Source organism: Parasteatoda tepidariorum, chromosome 12 (assembly GCF_982258835.1).
Source record: "Parasteatoda tepidariorum strain Cologne lab strain chromosome 12, Ptep-v5.0, whole genome shotgun sequence".
NCBI lineage: Eukaryota > Metazoa > Arthropoda > Arachnida > Araneae > Theridiidae > Parasteatoda > Parasteatoda tepidariorum.
Window position 1 is genome coordinate 60,962,066 of NC_141766.1, and position 20,728 is coordinate 60,982,793.

Genomic DNA, 20,728 nt, shown 5'->3' on the forward strand with positions numbered 1-20,728 from the left:
TCAGTCTTTCTTTCTATATGTTTTTTATTTTCTTTCTCTTTTTATCTTAAAATCTTAAATACTGATTTACCTAGCGCAATATAAGGTTTGAAAGCTTTTATTGCGTTTCGATTTGTAATTGATTGTGGGAAACAGATGGTAATACAAATAGGAAAAACTTGATCACTTTTTTCCTGATTATAAACGGGTCCTGTTATTACACATTTTTCCAGAAACATGGGTTAAAGGTAGCAATAATGATAAAAGAAAATTTATTTCAAAAATAACGTTAGGGAATGTAAAAATAAGGGAAAGATTTTATGTTAAATAAAAATCAAATAACACTAGTGTTATTTGATTTTATTTCAAGAGAATTGTTTGAAGTTATTTGAAGGAAATGTTAAAGGAAATGAAGTTTTAGACATAAAAGTAAAAAAAATGTAAACAAAGTAAATTTAAAGAAAATTAAAATCGAAAATGAATTGAAAAATAAAGATTTAAATAGTAAAACTGAAAATAAACTGGAATTTTCAAACATTCTAGGAAGAGATTATGGTGAGGAAATGCCTCATTACTAAAATCATGTTGACAGAAAGTTCAAGACAGTGAAAAAAAATTACCCACTACGGGAAATTTAACGAGATTTTTCAGATATTTTTACTGAATATAAATATGATGCTGAAGCAATCGAATCCTCAAATGGTAAGATTAACATCAGATTTTAACATCAGATCAAATTTTTTAAGAGCATGTAAAACTTCCCCCAAGCAATAGGAAGAAATCGACAAACAAATTGAAAAATTATTGAAGGGTAACATTTAAAAAAAGCTGTCCTCTCTATTTGGCTCCAGTAACTTAACATATAAGGTTAACTCCGGTAACTTAGGTTTTAAAAAAGATTGAAATAAATCAAGTAACTTAAAAAATTAAATCGTCCATTAAAATTAGGCAATGAAGAAATATTTACCAATTTATATATGCATGAATATAAATGTAATGAAAATAAAAATGTCATGAAATTGCTTTGAATAGTGAAATTGTTTTTAATATTGAAATTGTTTTGAATAGTTAACTAAACGTAAATAAGGACCATGCATAATTTTCAATGACCATAAAATGCAAAAATTTCTGATGTTTATTATAAAATAAATCAAAAGAATATTCATAATAATGAAAATACAAAATAGTTCATGTATCAAAACTGCGAAGATTTCCTGACAAATTAAAATTATCCCATAAAGAAGAACAAATTTAATAATTTTAAAGCTTATTAATAAAATTAAATTAACTCTTAAGTAATATTTATTGTTTTTTGAAAAATTTATTTTCTAAAAATAGTACTGACCTTATCATAACATGATTCATATGAACATGTTTCTGGAAGATCGAACCCTTCAAATTCAGCTGCAAAACATTGACGTTTACCCACATCTGACAAAGATATGGGATGAAGTTTATATTTTCTTCTCTCTGTTTGCGACGACAAAACAAATAGAAGAAAAAAAATTATAACATGTCTGATTTTTGAAATGAGGATCTTCCTGTTCAAAAATGTAGAGATTCGGGACAGTTCTCCTGTTAAGGATTACAGCCCCATAACCAGAAAATATGAACCTTAAAAATACCGAAGTCCTGAACGTCAGAATAAGGACCGTTGTGACATTTAAAAAAATATTAACAAAATTAAAGTCTTTAACTTCAGATTGAAAGGTTTTCTTGTAACAGCATGTGTCTGTTATTCACGTTTTTCATGTCTCATGATTTAAAATTTTCTGTTTTAAATGAAAAACTTGAAAGATGTGAAGATGAGCAATTATATTTAGTAAAAAAGCTCTCATGCACTTCAAGAAAATAACTTTGGGCAAATTGAGAAAAAAAAACTATTATATTTTTAATAAATTTTCAATTTAAAAATAGGCCATCAAAAATATGTCTGCGGCATTTCTATTGAGTTTCACGAAGTTAAGTTGTTTACCATTCATATCACTTCTAAATATTGCGTGTATGTTGATAATACAAATTTTTATTGTCTTTTCATGTTAATTGCGCTTCTCAAATGAGAAAATTTGCAAGAAAATTACAAAATTTTAAAATTTATTAGATTGTAATTCACTTTTCATGGGAGGGAGCTTTAATACGAAAAACTTTAATAAATCTTTTAAATATTATTTTTTTATTTTAATCCTCTTTCGTAATTCATTATTTAAAAAAATCCATTTACATAATTAATAATTCACGTTCTGTTTTAAAAATACATTAAGGAAGGCAAAGTCGACAATATTCAGTTTTTTCTTTAACGAACTTAAGAATCTGAGAAGTCTCTCGACCTATTTTCCTAACGAATTATAATTCATAATGTTTCCCTTTTTTCCTTAGGACTTGCGAAGATTTTCTTTAACATTAAAGAGTCAAGGTCAAGCACGTCGATTATGTATTATTTTCTCTCTACACCAGAAAAAAAAAATAACATAAAATTATATATATATATATATATATATATATATATATATATATATATATATATATATATATTTATTTATTTATTTATTTATTTTTCCTTTTACTATAAATAATTGCAATATCACATGAGGCTAATTTTTGATCCGAGTCAAAATTATATAAATTAATATCATATAAGGGTGCTCTTCTTTTCGATAGCATGCAACCACTTCTCAGTTTTTAGAAAACATGACTTTTTGACTTTATCTGCTTTCAGATGTATCACTTTTCAACCCTTCTCTCCTGAAGTAATATTTCAATAAATTACCAGTAATATTGCAAATATTACTGGTTTACTGGCTACCAGCAATATTGCAAAGGTTACTGGTTATTGCAAACATTACTTAATATTGCAATTAATTACCAATTATACTTCCAGCAATATTACAATTAATTACTCTCATTTCGGAAGCGTTCATTTAACATCACGTATTTCATTGTTAAATAATCTTGTATTTTTATTTATTACAAATATTCTTACCATTTTAAATTTTTGTTGTTTATAAATAATTTTACATTAATATATCTTTAAAAATTTTAGTTGTTAATAGGTATATAAAAAACAAATATTTACGTGATTTGATATCTATATTAAAAGCTTAACTCCTTCACCCGTTAATAAGCCAAAACCCTTTACCAGAGATAACGACATCTATGAACATCGTCGTCTCATGATGAAAACATTTTTCTTGAACGCCAATGAGGCGATATATCGCCAATAGCTAGATCGGATTGTTGAGATATGAGCTTCCAATGTTGACGGTGCTGACAAAGTATTTTATTTCGGGGAAGGGGCGAAACATTTTAGGGAAAGAATCTAGAGAAGAAAGGTCAGGTGAACACGAATTTTTGAGGGTGGGTCGAAGGTTCCGTGATGTCTATTGGTCCGTGAAGTTAATGAAATACAGATCTTTTGGAAAGAAGCCAAATGTCATTGAAACTTATTTATGAGAACTCGTGACATATATTTTTGACACTCTGAAACTAACTGTTTTTTCGTGAGTATCTTTCAAGACAATTCAGTAACAAGCTATTTTTTCAGGTAAGAAAAAATAAAAACACTCTTCTGACGTTTGTTTTATTTTTGGAATATTTCTTTAGCAAAGGAAATTAAAATATAAATAAAACTTTGTTACGTAGCTATGGATTGTGTTTATAAATAATTCTTATCTTAATAAGACACGACTTTTAGTCACGTGTTTTAATTATTTCCAATTATTGTTTATGTAGCATTTTTTACAGGAATGATGCTCAAATTTTTTAAAGAGAAAAGCATCTCTCAACTTGAAATATATTTTAACATCATTATTAAAATTTTTTTATAAAATAAATACATTTTAAAATATTGCTGTAAAGCACTAATAAACATTGTATAGTAAAAAAAAAAAATTGCACTTAAGATACACCTTAGAATTAAAATTTTTTGATTCCTGTTTTCCTTTCCGTTGATATGAGCTGTTAGTTATATAAGTTTTTAAATGTATAATATTTAACAAATAATTTGGCTTAATTTTTTTTAATTAAGTATTGCCTATTGCTAGCCTAATACCAAGTTATAAAAAACAATATTTTCGAAGATTTTTTCACCAAACTTTTTAATTAATTAATCAATCAATTTAGTTAGTTATGAATTCTAAGCTGTAAGAAATATTATTTTCGGGAATTTTTGTACCTCAAGTTCTTATTTATTTAATTAATTTATTTTATGTATTATGTACTTTTGTATTAATTTATTTAGTATACTAAATGTAAATATTTAATACATATGCTTTTGTAATTGAAACAATACTTATAAACAATTGAATTTAAGGAATAAACGTAATTCTGATAAAAAAAATTACTTAGAATATTTCGAATATTTATTTGAGAAAACTTTAAGAACATCTAATTATTTTAATTGTTTTTTCACCTAAAAGTTGAATAAATTTTTTATCACTGAAAGTGATATCAAAATTTTGATTTTTGTATTTGCAATTTTATTTTACCCGTATTATTCATGGGTGTTTAAGGTTTTTTGTAAATAAAACTCATTGTTATCAGAAATATTTAGAAAATTAAATAAATAATATACAACGTGCGTGCTATAAAATATATTTATGAAAAATTAAATGTTAAGTTACACAATTTTGAAATTATGTATTAATGTTAAAAAAAAGTATATTGTTTCTTATAAAATAAACAATTAAGACTGTGCACATTATTTTTGTTTGTATTTACTGTTTTTATAAATGAAACTTATTGTTGCAGTAGTATTTAGAAACTAATATGGTACTAAACTTGTATATGCATGTGATATGAAATAAATTAAAAAAGGAAATTTACTAGTATATGCAAAAGTTACATAAATTTTAAGACTATATAGTGTAGATAGTGCTAGTGTGGACATAAGCTAGTGTAGATAAATGGAATATTTCTGTCATTTATCAATCGAAATTTCTTTGTAAATTTCGGCAAATTGGCAAAATTCCACTTCCCTTCCATACGCAATTGTACGACAAACACTTGATTATTAAGTTGAAAATTAAAAATCCAAGTAACTACAAACTAATTTTCTTTTTTAATTGTCATTTAATACTATTTTTATTTATCGTTTTTAACAATAGGAGTTATAATATTATTACATATTCTTATAAAAATTATCCGCACTTACCCCTATCTCCCCTACTAACATCAAAATAATAAAACAATTTTATATCCGTGTAAACAAGCGATTTTTGTCTACACAGTTTACTTTTGTTTGTATTTACAGTTTTTATGAATAATACAAATTTTTTTATTAATACTTTGAAAATTGTATGATGCTAAACTTGTATTATACATATGTAGAGGGTTGTCAACTTTCTACTCTTTTTGAGAAAAAAATTTCAAAGGGTAGTTAAATCATACTTTAATAACAAAAGTATAACAAAAACTACACATTTTAAAAAATAAATTATGCCGTAATGCAAAATTGATTAGCAAAACTTCCCTATTAACCCTTTGCACTCCGATGTCTCCATTGAGGTATTATCAACAGTCGCCACTTTAAAATTAAGAAATTTTACATCTTAATAATTAGCATTATAAGAATTTTAAAATTGTATAATAATACTTTATTGTGTATTTAAATGCTATAGTGCTGATATCAGCATTTAAAAGTACTCGGAATGCAAAAGGTTAATTGCCTGCCATTCTTCAAAACTAAAAGAGCGGTAACTGGCTGCCCTGGTTATAATTCATAAATAAAGAAAATTATCGGAAAAATTCCACAGTTTTTAAAATTTTATACCAACACTAAATCCCATTTAAACCATTTATAGATAGTTATTATAAGGAATTTATAATAACTGGGATTAATGAATTTGCAAATATTCGTTTACCTTACCAAATGATTTTTAATATTTAAGTGTCACTGGCATCTTCATAAAGCATTAAAAAACAATATTATGAGAAAAATAAATTAATAGAAAAATTAATGATGCAAATAAAACAATACTTACTCTTAATTTTATTTCAGGTATATTGCTTTTCTGATGTGTAGTTCAATCTGTACACTTCACTTTAAATCCTAATGCTTGGTGAGTGAAATTTTAACCTATGAAATCAAACACAATATTTAATACAATACAATATTTTACAATATTTTTACATTAATACAATATTTTGAAATTATTGCAATATTTTTGTTACACTTCTATAAATGTTATTTAAAGATTATCTAGGTTATATACGTTCCTCAACTTGAGGGTATTAAAATAAACAAATAATGTTTTAATATAACTTTAGAAAAAATATTGAGTGAACTTGAATTGTTCAGATCTTTCTTTAAAATACTAATATCATTCTAAAAAGAAAGAAAAAATCAATTATTGATGAAAGAGGTAGACTTAAGCAAAATATCTCAATGGAAAATCGTAAAGAACGGCGAGAAAAAAGTATAAAAAATTGAAATTAACCCTTTGACGGAGAATTATTTTTAAGCATATTTTTTTTTAATAATTTTGTATTAATTTTGGTCAAAATAAGTGAAAAATTTTAAATTTAGCATTTTAATAATTTATGGTAATGAAATACGGCATGGAACACAAACAATCTCTTTCAAATGCAACTAACTATGAAACACAATTTTTTTCAAATTTGCACTTATTTGCAATTATTTGCTAGAGAAAGTTTTTCATCATTGAAATTTCTTTAATTTAAAAAATCAATTATTGATACATATTTAAATATGAATGAAGAAATCTTTCTTTCAAACTACTTCTTTTGATTTTTATTTTAGTACAAATATAATTCCGATAACCTTACGGATTGTTTATGAGCTATTATACTGGTCTTCGTTCATATAAAACATTTTTTTGCTTGTAATTAGAGCGTCAGAAAAAATAATAAAATGGACTCTGGTGTCCCATCTGCCTTAAAAGGCTAAAGGGATTGAAAAACTTCCATCTCTGGTACATGCTGTCGATTATTTATGTCTTATTGTTTTTGTTAATGTTTTATAGGTATTATTCAACATTTATTCAATTGAAATACAAAATAAAACTAAAACTATGGAAGCTAATTGACTTTTTATTATTTTTACTAAATTGGACCCAAATTGTTTAAAAATAAATGAAATCCAGCTCGTTCTTTAATTCAAGATAATCATTTATTTTTGACAACCAAAATGAACCAAATTTGCTAACCAAATTTTGGTATTTTTGATTATTATGGTTATTTTTGGTTGCTATATTAAATTGATACTAGTATCCCTTAATTTAATACATGAAGAGTTACAATAACTGCAGACTTTCAATGGATCTATTAAAAAAAATTCCGGTGAAAGTTTAAGGTTCAAGAATTTTATATTGTCTTTAACCCTTTCTAAGGCCGTGGTAAGTATACTTACCACCAATTTTTAAAAGTCCATGGGGAACTTTTTTGCCACTTTTAAATTAGATTTCCATTTGTTAATAACTTCAGCTTTCTTGAAGAGCGTTTGAATAAAATTGGCAGCCATTTCATGTTTACGAAAACATGTAAAAGTTATAAAATGTATATTTCCTTTTGAAAATTGTAGCATCTATAAAATTTATTTTATAAAGAAAAATGAAATTCAATAAGTTCCTAATAGGTCATGTTAAATATACTTGCCACCAAAAAAAAGCTATTTTTATAAACTAAATAAGTTTTCTTTTCTTACATCAATTACTATTCTTATAACAATTTCAATTCCAAAAATATTTTAATTTACCTTTACTAGAAATAAATGGCTTATTAAGGGGTTAAAAGACTGAGTCATAGAAGTTAATAAAAATCGTAATCGATATACTGCTATGCAATTGATGTTAAGTAAGTGACTGAACAACGTAAGAGCCTCACTGTAGATTTCGAGAAGACTGGATTGACTACTATTTATTTTTCTATTGCTAATACTAACGCTAAAATAGAATTTCAAAGAACTGGTAAAACAAAATTTAATTTTGAAAATGATTTTTTTGAAAATGATTAATTTGCAATGAGTCATACAAAAATGTCTAATAAATGAAAAACTCAATTTTCAATTTTTGGAAGTTTATGTTGATTTTTCTATTGCTCGGCTTTATACATACTCTATATAGATAATAATTTTTATTAAATGCTCTGTCATGCAGTAGAATAATCAAGGTAAGCAGCAAGAAACTCTAAATTAAAAATTTTGTTTATTTGGCAATATTGTATGATAAGCCATATTGCAAACAAACAAATAAATAAATATGAATAAAAATTTTAATATAAGTATTCTGAAATCCTATTCCAGCATTTATAGTATAAGCAGGGAAAGAAAATTATTGTCAAGCCACTTTTTTCAAAATTTGTGGTAAAACAAGCTGCTTTTTCAACAGTATGGCACGCATATACCCATGTTTTTCTTTTCTTTTATTTATTCATAAACACAATAAAAACAAAAAAGTATGTGAATATTTTGTTTGTAAAACACTATTCATGCTTTTGAATCGCTATCAAAAATGACTGCAAAAAAGTTAAAAAAAATTGGGAATCGCAAATTAAGCATCTTACGATGTAAAATGAAATCGCAATTTGGAAAATCACAATTGAGTAAGGTGGTTGTATAAAATATCAGATCTTGATTGATTGCGGGAAGTAACGGAGAAGATTTAATCAATTTGTGCAAGTGTTTTATTATTAGGATATATTTCGCTGCCCTATAGTTCTGCCAACCGTAGTGTGTTAATAACATAAATATTTATATCTGATGTCAAAGCGGAGTACTTCTTTAACCTTTTCGGGGCAGGCAAGTCATGAAGTAGTCGCACGGAATCAGAATCAGGATAATAAAAAATAAAAAACCGGAGCATAAGTTTGGTCATAACTAATTTGACACTTATTTTTGCTTTTACTTTAAATCACATCCAATCCCTGTGTGTTAAAAGTGTAACTATACAATTTTTAATTCGAACTAAGTGGCGGTGAATTAAATAAGGTAAACTATTACTTCCCCACCCACAAATAAACTGCTATAAAAATAGTTTGGCTACCAGTTTTATCTTTTGTTACCATGATTATCAAAAACCTGAGAATGCATATATGACTCGCCTGTCTAGAAGAGGTTAAAGCTAAAGTGTAGGTTAAAAAAGAAAAAAAAATACCCACTTGATATAATAACAAATGTGAACTATCACTTTTGACGTATGGGTGTTTTTCATATATTCGTTCCTTGGGTGCTTTTCATATATTCATTCCTTGGGTGCTTTTCATATATTCATTCCTTGGTTCCTTGGGTGTTTTTCATATCATTTTCTCTTTTTTTCGTGAATGCTCATTAAGGGGTTAAAGGATTGAATTTGCTTAAAAATATTCGCAATAAACCTTTAATAATGCTATTTACAGGAAACCCTCACTTCTCTGAGGTAGTTGGGCTTAGTTCAATAAACTTTAAAGAGTCTCAGCCTCATTCGAAAATAAAATACTGGTGACTTTTCCAATTAGCTTTTGCGAATTACAAAACAATCCCATACCCTCCAACTTATGAGGATTTTGAAAATAATTCTTTCTAGTGGTGGCGAACCAAAGTAGAAATTTTTAAAGCAAATGGATCTCTCATAAAACTTTTATCAGAACTTAAGAATCTAGCCATATGGCCTGCACTTTTATAAGTAAAAGTGGACAAGTTACGCTAAAATTAATTTTTTTTAAATATTAAGACGTTAATTTTGTTACCGTCTGAAAAGAAGATTTCTGAAACTACGGAAATTCCGTAGCAGTTGGAGGGTATGCAATCCCAAAGTACCGGATCAAGAAAGATCCGACATATATATATTAAAGTGACATACCTGGTCATTCTTCTGGATTTTCCTGAAGATTTTATTTGTACATTTAATGTGGTAGTATGATTTTTACTTGTTTCCTATTTGTTCATATTTCATTTGAAATGATTTTGACTGCCATTTAAAAACCAAAGCTTTCAGAGTTTTTGGTAATTTTCTCAACATTTTAAAAGCCATACTACTAAAGAGCTGGAAGAAAGTGGCGTTTCAGATTAACTTTTAAATCCCTTATATGTAGGGGTGTGGAAAATACAGTTTTAACGAGGACCAAAACCGCACACCCTCGGTCCCTACGTAGACTGATTTAAGGGGTCATCCCCCCCCCCACACACACACTGACAGCAGCCAGTGATGCTTGACTTCGGTGATCTGCTGGGAACCAGTCCACTGCGGGACGAAATAATTAGAACAAAATGTTTCTGCATATGAACTTTTAAATCATTTATGCGTAGGGGTGTGGAAAATAAGTTTAAATGAAAGAATAAATAATACAATAAAACATAAACTTAGCTATCACTGGAGTAAATTTTTTCAAATAGCGTAGAAAGTGGCTAATTATCCTGTGGTGGAAAACAAATACTATGAAGAACGTACAAGTTGGCAGATCATTATCAGGACTTTTGTGTACAAGGATCAAACATATTTCCATTAATGTATTAATTTTCATTTAAGTTTTCGCAATTCCATTGTTACATATCCAAATTAGAAACTTCCAAACAGCAATTTTTCATTGTTACTTACTTGGGAGCCATACTTGGGTTGGAAATGAATGTTTAAACAATTAATGTAACATCATGAGCTGGCAAATATTACTTCTGTTAGAGAAATAATTCATTGTTCTACAATTCTTTCGTAATTATAAATATGTTCTCAAAGGAGAATTATGCCGGTGCAGTGGTTTCAAAAAATGGACATATCCCAAAAAGGTCATTTAAGAGAATGATTGTTTTAAAAATACAGTTGGACCTCTATTTAACGAAGTCGCTAAATCCAGATAAAAAGTTCTTTATATGGAAAAATTAGTTAAATGGAAAATCACCATTTGAAATACGCAAAAAAGGTTCATAAATTAGACATAATTAAAATAGCAATTGATACACCTTTTTCTTGTAAATTATTATCTACTATTGAATTGTTTCAAATGATTTTATCATATGAAGGTTTGGTGATATCTTCATCATTTCTGACATCATCTTCTTCGACACAATTTCTTGCTGTATTGTTTTTCACTCTGTCCAAAATATTAGATTCAGTTAATGTTTCTGCGATTCAAAATTAATAGAAAGAAAATCAGTGCATCACCATTAATTTCGTGGTTCTCTCTTAACTTTACCCACAATTTTTTAAGTTCATCCTCGTCCTCCACACTTTCCAAACTCTCAGCACTGACTAAGAATCAAGTCTTAGCAAAACTGTTACAAATAGTACGATCTGTAACATCATACTTCCATGCTTTAGAGATTTCTGTTATGCCTCTCGTAAATTGATTTTTGGCATGGATTCCTATATGAAACACAAACAAAAAGAGAAAGAAATTTTACCACTTTCTCTAAAAGTTAAGTGACTGCGGAAATCAATTCAAGGTCAATGAAATGTTTTGGAATATTTTGGGAAATAGGGAAAGAGGATCTCAAAGAAAAGTTCGTTAAATAGAAAATTCACTTCGCTATTTGGAAGTTATTTTACGAAGAAATTTCCATAATTTTCTTGGTTCCGCGAAAAAAAATCGCAAAATAGAGAAATTTGCAAAATGAAAGTTCGTTAAATAGAAGTCCAACAGTATTAGTATTTCGAAATGAGTGTTGACGAATAAAGACTTAGTTTAAAATGCATGTTTGTGAACAATGACAAATGACAACATTTCAAAATGTCCGTATATATGAAGAAGAAAAAAGTATGTGAAATGTGATGATCAGTAAAAAAAAATCAATCAAAAAGGATAAAAATCTTATGTTGGTAGTTACAATTGAATGTAGTCAAATTAAAAAAAAAAATTAATAATAACATCAGACCTGAAAGTGAGACGTCAAAGAACTTGCAATTAAACCGTTCTGAAAGAGAAAATCTTTCTTCAACACATTGATAGCGGGTCACGTAAAAATATGTTTTTGAAATTTCTGCTATCCATACAAAAAGTGATAGAAAATCTACTTCGTTTCGACTCTGTTGCTCCAAGAAATTATACATTCGTGATTATCGCAAACTTAAAAGATTCAGTAAATGAGTTATCAGTACACCAATCGTCCGTCATAGTTTTTATGAAAATTAAACTTATAGCTACAGTGACTAATCTAACTAATCTACAGTGACTTTGATCTAACTTTTATGAACTTACTGCTTTTCTAAAATTTTAGCCTTTAAGAGCTTTAATACATTTCTTTGAAAAAGTTGCCCCTTAACTACAAACTATTCATGATTATTTACGCTTTTGTTGTTCGTTCGTTCTATCGTTGTAGTGGAACTGGGCGTCTGAGGCCTTACGGCCCTTTTCCCAATTCATCCTGAAATTAGACTAAGAAACATACATGGCAAAAATAATTTTTGGGGAGCAAAATTAAGTTCTTGGGAGAGAAAAAATTGGCACTTTGCCATTATTAGGTAATAACAAAATTACAAGTAATAAAAAAGTACACGAAAGAAGGTGAAATTAATGTACAATGGAAAAATAAATACTAATTAATATTTACAGTTCGGAAATACATACAAAAGGGCGGGGGAGCTAAAGAAATGTGAGTACATACCTGCCAACTTTCACTCTTTCCGAGAATGGATTTTCAGAGTGGTTGTAAAACAATAAACGAAAAACAATCTGACTCAAAAATATACATAAATTTTGATCACGTTGAAATTCGCTTGCGCAATGATTATTATGCTTTTATATATTTATTGTAATTATTTATATGTAGTGGTAAATAATGATAATTATAAACTCATTTATAATTATCATTATAATTCAGAAAGTTAATTGGAATAACCTGAGTATTGCTACCACTTTAAATATGAAAATTAAATCTTCCGGAAAATCCGGAAGAGTTGGCAGGTATGTGAGTATATGTGTAAGTAGAGACTCGGCCGTCCTGGTAATTACCACTCGACGTTTTTGTTGGGCAATAAACAGTGCAATATAAATTATATAATTGTTAAACAATCTTGGTATTTATGAATATTTTTTTTTCTCAAAAACAAGTTGGAATGAAATGTCTTTCTTACCAGTTTTTTGTTCTTTTCCTTCTTGATATCTATAAACTTTCCCCGCTGAGTAGCCTGGCGAATAAATGTTTTGTTGCATTTACTTACCTGCCAACGTTTACGCATTTAGCGGAGCATTCTATTTTTATATCTAAAGTAGTAGTAATTGTATACTATCCTTACTTTTATAAACCCTTATAAAATTATATTCTTAAAAAAAAAATTACCACATACATTAATATGTGATACTATCATGGTAATCTGCTTAAGCTTTTTCAAAGTAAAACGTGTTTTTCTGCCTAAAATTGTAATTCAAATTCCATTTTACTACCACTGGGAAAAATCAACCTCGAAGGGATTAAAAGTTGTCAGGTATGGATTTATTTAAGTACTTAATCTTATCTAATTCGAATGTGGGGGAGGTTTAAATCTAAAATTGGATTTGTTCGGAAAGCTACCGATTTTTTTTTTCAAAATGATGTTGTTAGTTTATTTTTTGTCTGAATGCAAGGATGCCAACTGCTCCGCTTTCTGGAACAGTTTTAATAAAGTGGCAGCAAATTATATAGTAAAATTTGTTAGAGAAGGATAGTTACGCCCACTTTTTAATATAGTATCCAGCAGAATGATGCTGCAACGTTGCATTTCATATGATACTTATAATTTTTGATATTTAGTAGTGAAAAAATTACTTAAACTGAAAAATACTAAACTAAAAGTAACTTAAATTTCGCTACCACTAGAAAATACTATTTTACAAAGCGGAGCAAGTTGGCATCCCTGTGAATGTAAAATTGTTTTAAACTAAAAACACATAGGTTTATATACATTTGTTTGCTCCTTTGAAAAGAACACATCATTGCCAATCACACGATATCATGTGACGAAATTTTTCCCTACTGGTTGCGTCAATAGCATAGTTCAAGTGGTAGCAAGATGTATATTATCATTAAGACTGGGCTATAAATCGAAGGATCGCGAAATATCGACTTAATGCATATATCGGCAGGCCGATATAATGACTATCGTTTTAGGCGATGCATCAGAAATCTGATTTAAGCCGTCATACATTACAACGCTCGCGGTTTAACGATTTAACGCATCCATGCCTACGCTAACGCTGTCACCTCGTTTGATTTCGTCAATTTGCGGAGCTGTTGATAGCTACGAAGACGCTGTTAGTTATGGTGGAATATCTTCGTCACCTTACTAACTCCCAGTTTCGTGCGAGGATCAGTGTTGAAATAGAACGCTATGCATAGTTTCGCTCTTTTTGTCTTTGGAAGTTTATTTTTTTCTTGAAGATTATTTTCAGCAGTGAGACTTTAGCTCCTTAGCGATCGTTTCATTGTGCATTATTTCGTCACTTTTTCTTCTTTTCTTTCTTTTCTTTTTTTTTTTTTTCTTTGTCTTAATGATTCTTGTCAATTATTTTCAGTAGACCTACTGTTACATGGCGATCGTTGCACAATCACTGTTATCTTAAATTTTCGTTCCTCATTCTGAACTCAATCTATTAACGAAAAGAAAATATGAATGAAAAAAAGATTCTTCATTTTTTTTTCTTAAATTATCGTTTTTCATTTTAAGCGATGCAATTTAATATGAGTATTTTGTATTTAACTTTGTTATAAAAAGTTAGTTTTTTTAAAAATTTATTTAATGTAAGTAAGTTTCGTAATTTGATTATTTTTAAACTAATAAATCTTCAGTCGCTCTTAATGATAAAAAAAAAATGGCTATTAGTTAAAACAAATATTTTTTTTTTTGATTGAATAAAAAGTTCAGCAATGTTTTGAAGCTTTTTAATAATTTGCCAATAGTACTTAAAAGCATATTTCTTTCTCAAAATTCTTTCAATACTTGTTTGTTTCATAATTTGTTAGACAGTCAGTATCATCTTTAAAGAAATAAATCCATAGTCGATATAATTTTGAGAAAAAAAATAATAAAAAAAATAATAAAAAATAAATAAAAAACTTAAATTTTCTTTTGCATTCATTAAGTATAGAATTAGACCATTAGTTAATACAACTTTATTATTTTAAATAAATAAATTAAGGAAGGTCTAACAGTGCTTCAAATGCACGGGTTTTTTCAACAAATAATTTAAAAAATGTTTTACTGAAGTGAACATTTCTTTAGTTTGTTTTTTTACTTTCGTTTTTTTTTCTTTTAATTTTTAATGCATGCATGTAAAATATTTTGCTAGTTTTATTATTATTTTTAAATCAATAAATCTTAAGTCATTTTTAATTTTAAAAAAAATTAAAATAAAGACTGGGTTTGTTTTTACTTAAGGCATTTTGTTTTGTAATAGATTTATTCCTTTTATTTATTTTTGATTAATTTAAAGATTTCTGGTAGATAATTTTTGAACATATGCTAAATCGCGCTACATCGCTATGTCGCGATGTCTAACTGACAATGTATCACGATATAAAATTTCTTACATCGCCCAGTCCTAATTATCATCTAACTGCTTTTGCAGATAATATAATGCACACCTGTCAACTTTTACTCATTTGGCGCAAAATTTTATTTCCATAATTAAAGTGCTTGTAAAATGTATGCTTTCTATATATTCCTTGCATTTATAAACTCAATTTATAATCTTTTTGATCCACCACTATTTTTTGAAAAAATTAAGCATATATAAATAAATATATATATTAATACGTAATACTGTTGTGGTAGTTCACATAAGCTTTCTTAAATTGCAGCGTCTGAAATTGTAATTTAAATTCCATTTTACTACTACTGGGGAAAATAATCATAGAAAATATTAAAAGTTGGCGGGTATGATAATGTTGTCTCGTGCCAGAAAATATAATTTACTGAAAATATGTTTTGTCTCTCATGCTGTTGCAATAAAGTGGCATTCATAGTGAGTATTCATCTGGCCATTAGTGATAAATACTAATCCTGATTTTGTGTTTTTACTGAATTACAAGGGTACAATAGGCGACTAAAACTGTAAAAAATGGTAGAAACTCATTCATTTCTGTTTATTTATTTTTTCTTTAATTTTTCAATCGTAACTACCACTATAACGTTCACATCAAATTAATCATATTTTAAGTAAAAACATTCTGACTTCCAACAGTAAAGTGAAAACGTAAGTGCTAATTCTTCTTGTTTTTTGGAAGATTTTATTTCTCTTTTTAATGCGGTGGCAAAATTTATCGAATTACATTTTATCCTTCATTATAAATACGATTTACCCTTTCGATGGACGTGGGAAGTATACTTGAAAAAAGCGTCATTGAAAAAAGCTAAGGCAAAATTAATTTTTCAGAAACATTAAAAACCATTGCATTGTATAGAAAAGCACAGTTTGATTGTTAAATAAGTGTAGACGATATAACTACATAGCGACATATACGGAGACGACTTTTTAAAGACATTGAGAAAAGTTAAGCAAAATTAATTTTTCAAAACATAGGAAAACCACTGTATATCTGAATGGATTATACAACTGAAGATAATATAACAAGGTGTCACTAAAAAGTATAATAAAAAAATATGGAGCAAACGTATAAAATTGGATTCAGACTTTTGCATTTTTTTTATCTAGAGACAACTTTGCTAACTTCACAATGATCAGAAAAGAAAGAAATAAAACTGGTAAGAGAACGTATCTAAAGGATTTTTCTCCAGTTACCATGGTCTCGATACTAAAACCTCCTTCTGATCTATAACATAATGAAAAAGAAAAGGTTTTTATGTATTCTGTCTATTTTATCAGCATTAAAACTGTAAGCTATGAGAGCTGGCAACTTTCCAAATCTACGAAATTCGATTTTTGTTTTCTCCAATGACCGCGCAAGGCTTCTATGGCTAAAGAAAATCACTTGCTTGTAAGGTACGTGAGAAACGTTTTCACTCACATAAAACTCTATATTGTAATCAAGAAATAATATAAACAAAATAAAACTTCTCACAGAGGAGTTGGAATTTATTGATCCTTGTTTTCAGGATGTGCAAGGGTTATGGCATAGCAAAGTCATAAAAGTGACATTTCTGTACCCTTTCCCTCTAGGTTCGTGTCAGCATTAAAAGAAAAAAAAGGGGAGAGGGAAAGATCCAGCAAAAATCTCAAAGTGTAAAAATCTATTTTCTACAAAATCTTTATTATGTGATTTTAGCAATGCGAGGGAAAAATAACTCCGAACAATGTGTAACAAATAATAATTTAAATAAATATTTATTTCCAGGAAATTTGGAAATTTTATGCTTTTTTTATATGGAAAATCTACAAAATTCGATTTCTGCTATCGTAAATCTAAATATGACGGTAACAGAAGTAATTATTCGCTTAGTTTAAGTGTAATTTGACTAATTTAATTTCGAAAAATTTTTTCCAATGATTGCAGTTTAAAAAGCCTAAGGCTAATATGTTATTTCGTTTTTGAATACTCTTATAGATAAACGTTAAAATAGTAAAAAATATTTTTTTTTTCTTTAAAATCTGCAAATTTGATTTCTGTTATACTGCACCGATATTGAAAGGAAACAAAAATTAATATTCACTTAGTTTGAATGTAAATGCATGACCAATTTTTTCTTCTAATGAATGCAGTATAGAAGCTTTTAACTTAATTTGTTATTTCATTTCAGAATACTCTTCTTGACAAACGTTAAAATACTATGGACCAATTAAGAAATGTAAATTTCATTTCGCAGCCTTGTCAATGAAAGTTCGCACCAATATATCCATTTAATTATACATGTATGTATTTAATTATGTAGTTAACCCATTTTGGACCTCTTGCGAAAACGTAACATTTTGTAGTGATGTAAAAAGTAAAATATCACTGCCATCTAAGATCAGATTAAAACATGTGTGTTTATATTTTTAATATATCATGGGAAATTCAACTATCTGGTTTTTCCAAGATAAATTTTAAAAAATAAAACAATTAAATTAACATGTTTTTTTTCTCGAAAAAATAAGAATTTAGTTCCTAGTTCAATTGTGTTCCGTTCGCATTCCAACTACCACAATGACTCTTACTTCTATGCACTAAAAAAATCATATATAAGTGATTCTAACCAAAGATAATAATTTTTAAAGTTAACCAAAGTTAATTTTTTTTCTCGAAGTAAACTTATAAGTTATCCACCGGTTAAATATTTGGAGGGAAAAAAAGCGTAAATGCGTAATTCTAATCAAGGATAATGATTTTTAAAGCAGTTCGGAGGACACTACATATTTCTTTCTTGAAAAAAATTATAATATTGATATAATAAGGCTGACAGTTTTAATCTTTTTGTTCAATACGAATCTTTGAAGGTAGAATTTTTATAAAACATAATTTTCATACTTTTTTCATTATTTTGTATTAATTTAGCTCAAAATAAGTGAAAAATATTATATTTAGCATTTTAATAACTTATGGTTATGAAATACAGTATGAAACACCGGTGTTGTTAAAGGTAAAATCTTCCAAACACGACTCACTTTCCAAACAATTATTTTTCAAATTTGCAGTTATTTAGATCTAATAGAAACAGTTATTCATTATTGAAACTTCTTTAATAGAAAAATCATTTATTGACACATTTTTAACTGTAACATATATTAGAATATATATATTAATACGAATATAATTCCCATAATCTCTAACTGATTTTCTTAGTAACTATTTGACTGCTTTTTATCATTAAGAAATTCCAAAATATATTTTTGCTTGTAATTAGTGTGTCAAAAAATATAGAGAAAAGGGAGACTGGTGTCTCATCTGTGTCAAAAGTTTAATAATGAATAAAATAATTTGGACAGTGTAACAATTCTATTTCAAAACTAATCTCACCCATTTCCCTACATTCATCTATCAGTTTCTACCTTTGTGATTTGTTGAATACAGGTTTCTGAAATATGGTTATTTGTAAAACGTCCTTCTTACAATTTTTACATCCTCCGAATAACTTGACACTCTAAAGACTTTTTAGCAGAAAAGGGAAGATAAGCGACATCTATTGGCTAAAACTGAAAGTATTGCATGAATTTCAATTTGTGTGAACTTCTCTGTCTAAACAGTTCAACAAGTGTAATAAGGTGTAATTCATTTACTATTATAATGTATATAATATATTTATTTTTTTCTTTATTACCAAATGAAGTAGATTACACTCTTTTGGAATTCATTTAACTTATGAACTTTCAGTTATTCTCTGTAATTAGTTAATTGGCCTTTTAATTCACTAATCTATAATAATAAATTCTATTTTAATGTTATCTCAATTTTAATTTTCTTCATTGAATTATTTTGTCTCAAGTTTAATTTCATAGTTTCATTTGTTTTAGTAAATTCTACTACAGTTCTCTAGCTCTGAAAAAAAAATATTTCGCTAAATCCTCAAATGTAGGATTGCATGCTTTAAAGGTTAACCCATTATTACCTTCCTTTTGGGAACATGTACCTTTTTTATTATCTAAAGGTCGAAAAATAGTAGCTTAATTATTTATTTCATTCTTACCTTTAATGTTCCAAAATAAGGACTTCCTGGTCCCCCCGAATAAATTATTGATATATCCATCTGAAACTATTCGATTCAGGTTTTTTGTAAACAAAAAATGGTAGTAAGGTAATAGTTCAAACGGAGAGAAAACTTTTGGTAAAATTATCGTACTTGTATGATATTGACATTTCTGATTAAAGAAAACACCCTTAATTCTGGTAATTAAACCAAAATCTAGGGTGTTTAAAATGTTCATTTGGTAATTTTTCCGACGTATAGTAATGATTTTCCAAAAATTCTGGTTTTCAAAATTATAGTTTTCATTTCCACACATTAACTAAAAATACAAAGTTGAGAAGTAAATTTAAACAACTCAATTGTTTTTATGTCATGCTAACCCTTCGACAAAAATTTTTTCTTAAATATATTTTTCTAATTTTTTGTATTAATTTGCATTAATGTATGTCGAAATAAGTAAAAAAAGTATTATATTCAGCATTTCGATAATTAATGGTTATGACAACAGCATGAAGTTCCGGTGTCTTTTTCTGCGCTAAAAGTGAAATCTTCCAAACACGGCTCACTTTAGAACAATGGTTTTTCAAATTTACACTTTTTTGCAGTTATTTAAATCTAAGAGAAACAGTGTCTGGAAAATTCTTTGAAATTTCTTTAATAAAGAAAATCAGTTATTGATAAATTTTTGAACATGAATGGGAAAAAAATCTAAAAAGCATTTTTTTTTTTTTTTTAGTTTGCCTTTTAGTACAAGTATAATTTTGATAATCTAATAAATTTTTTTTCTGTAACTATTAGATTGTTTTTTACAATTATAAAATATCAAAATATTTTTTGCTTGTAATTAGAACGGCAAAAAAATAAAAAAATTTAAAGTATATACAGTGGAGCATCGTTTATACGACGATCACTTATACGACGTTTACATTTATACGACGTTTTAGTGTGGTCCCAAATCATTCCTATTCATTTTAATGTAAAAATATATCGTTTATACGACGCACAGAATCGGTTATACGTCGGTTTTTAGATTTTGTTCACGTTTATTTAATTTTTTATTTTTTCTTGTGTATTTTAAAAAAGGGTGGAATTTGCCAACATGAATGATACAGAAAAGGGTGACAACAAGAATTCTTGGATGACGACCGTAATTTTTACTAGATGACTGAAAAAACTAGACAATATTATGAAGAGGCAAAAGCGTAAAATTTTGCTATTTATCGACCTATGTCCAGCGTACCCATCGATACTAATTATTTTGGAAAATGTGAAAGCTCTCTTTTTTCCTGCAA

At 27.6% G+C, this 20,728-nt stretch overlaps 1 long non-coding RNA gene across 1 annotated transcript in view; it reads left to right on the plus strand.

The window, feature by feature from the left end:
* The first annotated feature begins 2,650 nt into the window (after positions 1-2,650).
* The window catches only part of LOC122268908 (uncharacterized), a 128,149-nt gene continuing 110,071 nt past the window's right edge, over positions 2,651-20,728 (plus strand). Inside the window, exons 1-2 of the long non-coding RNA XR_006224772.3 lie at positions 2,651-3,520; positions 5,975-6,035. This is a non-coding gene — a long non-coding RNA (uncharacterized LOC122268908). The remainder of the gene's footprint in view (positions 3,521-5,974; positions 6,036-20,728) is intronic.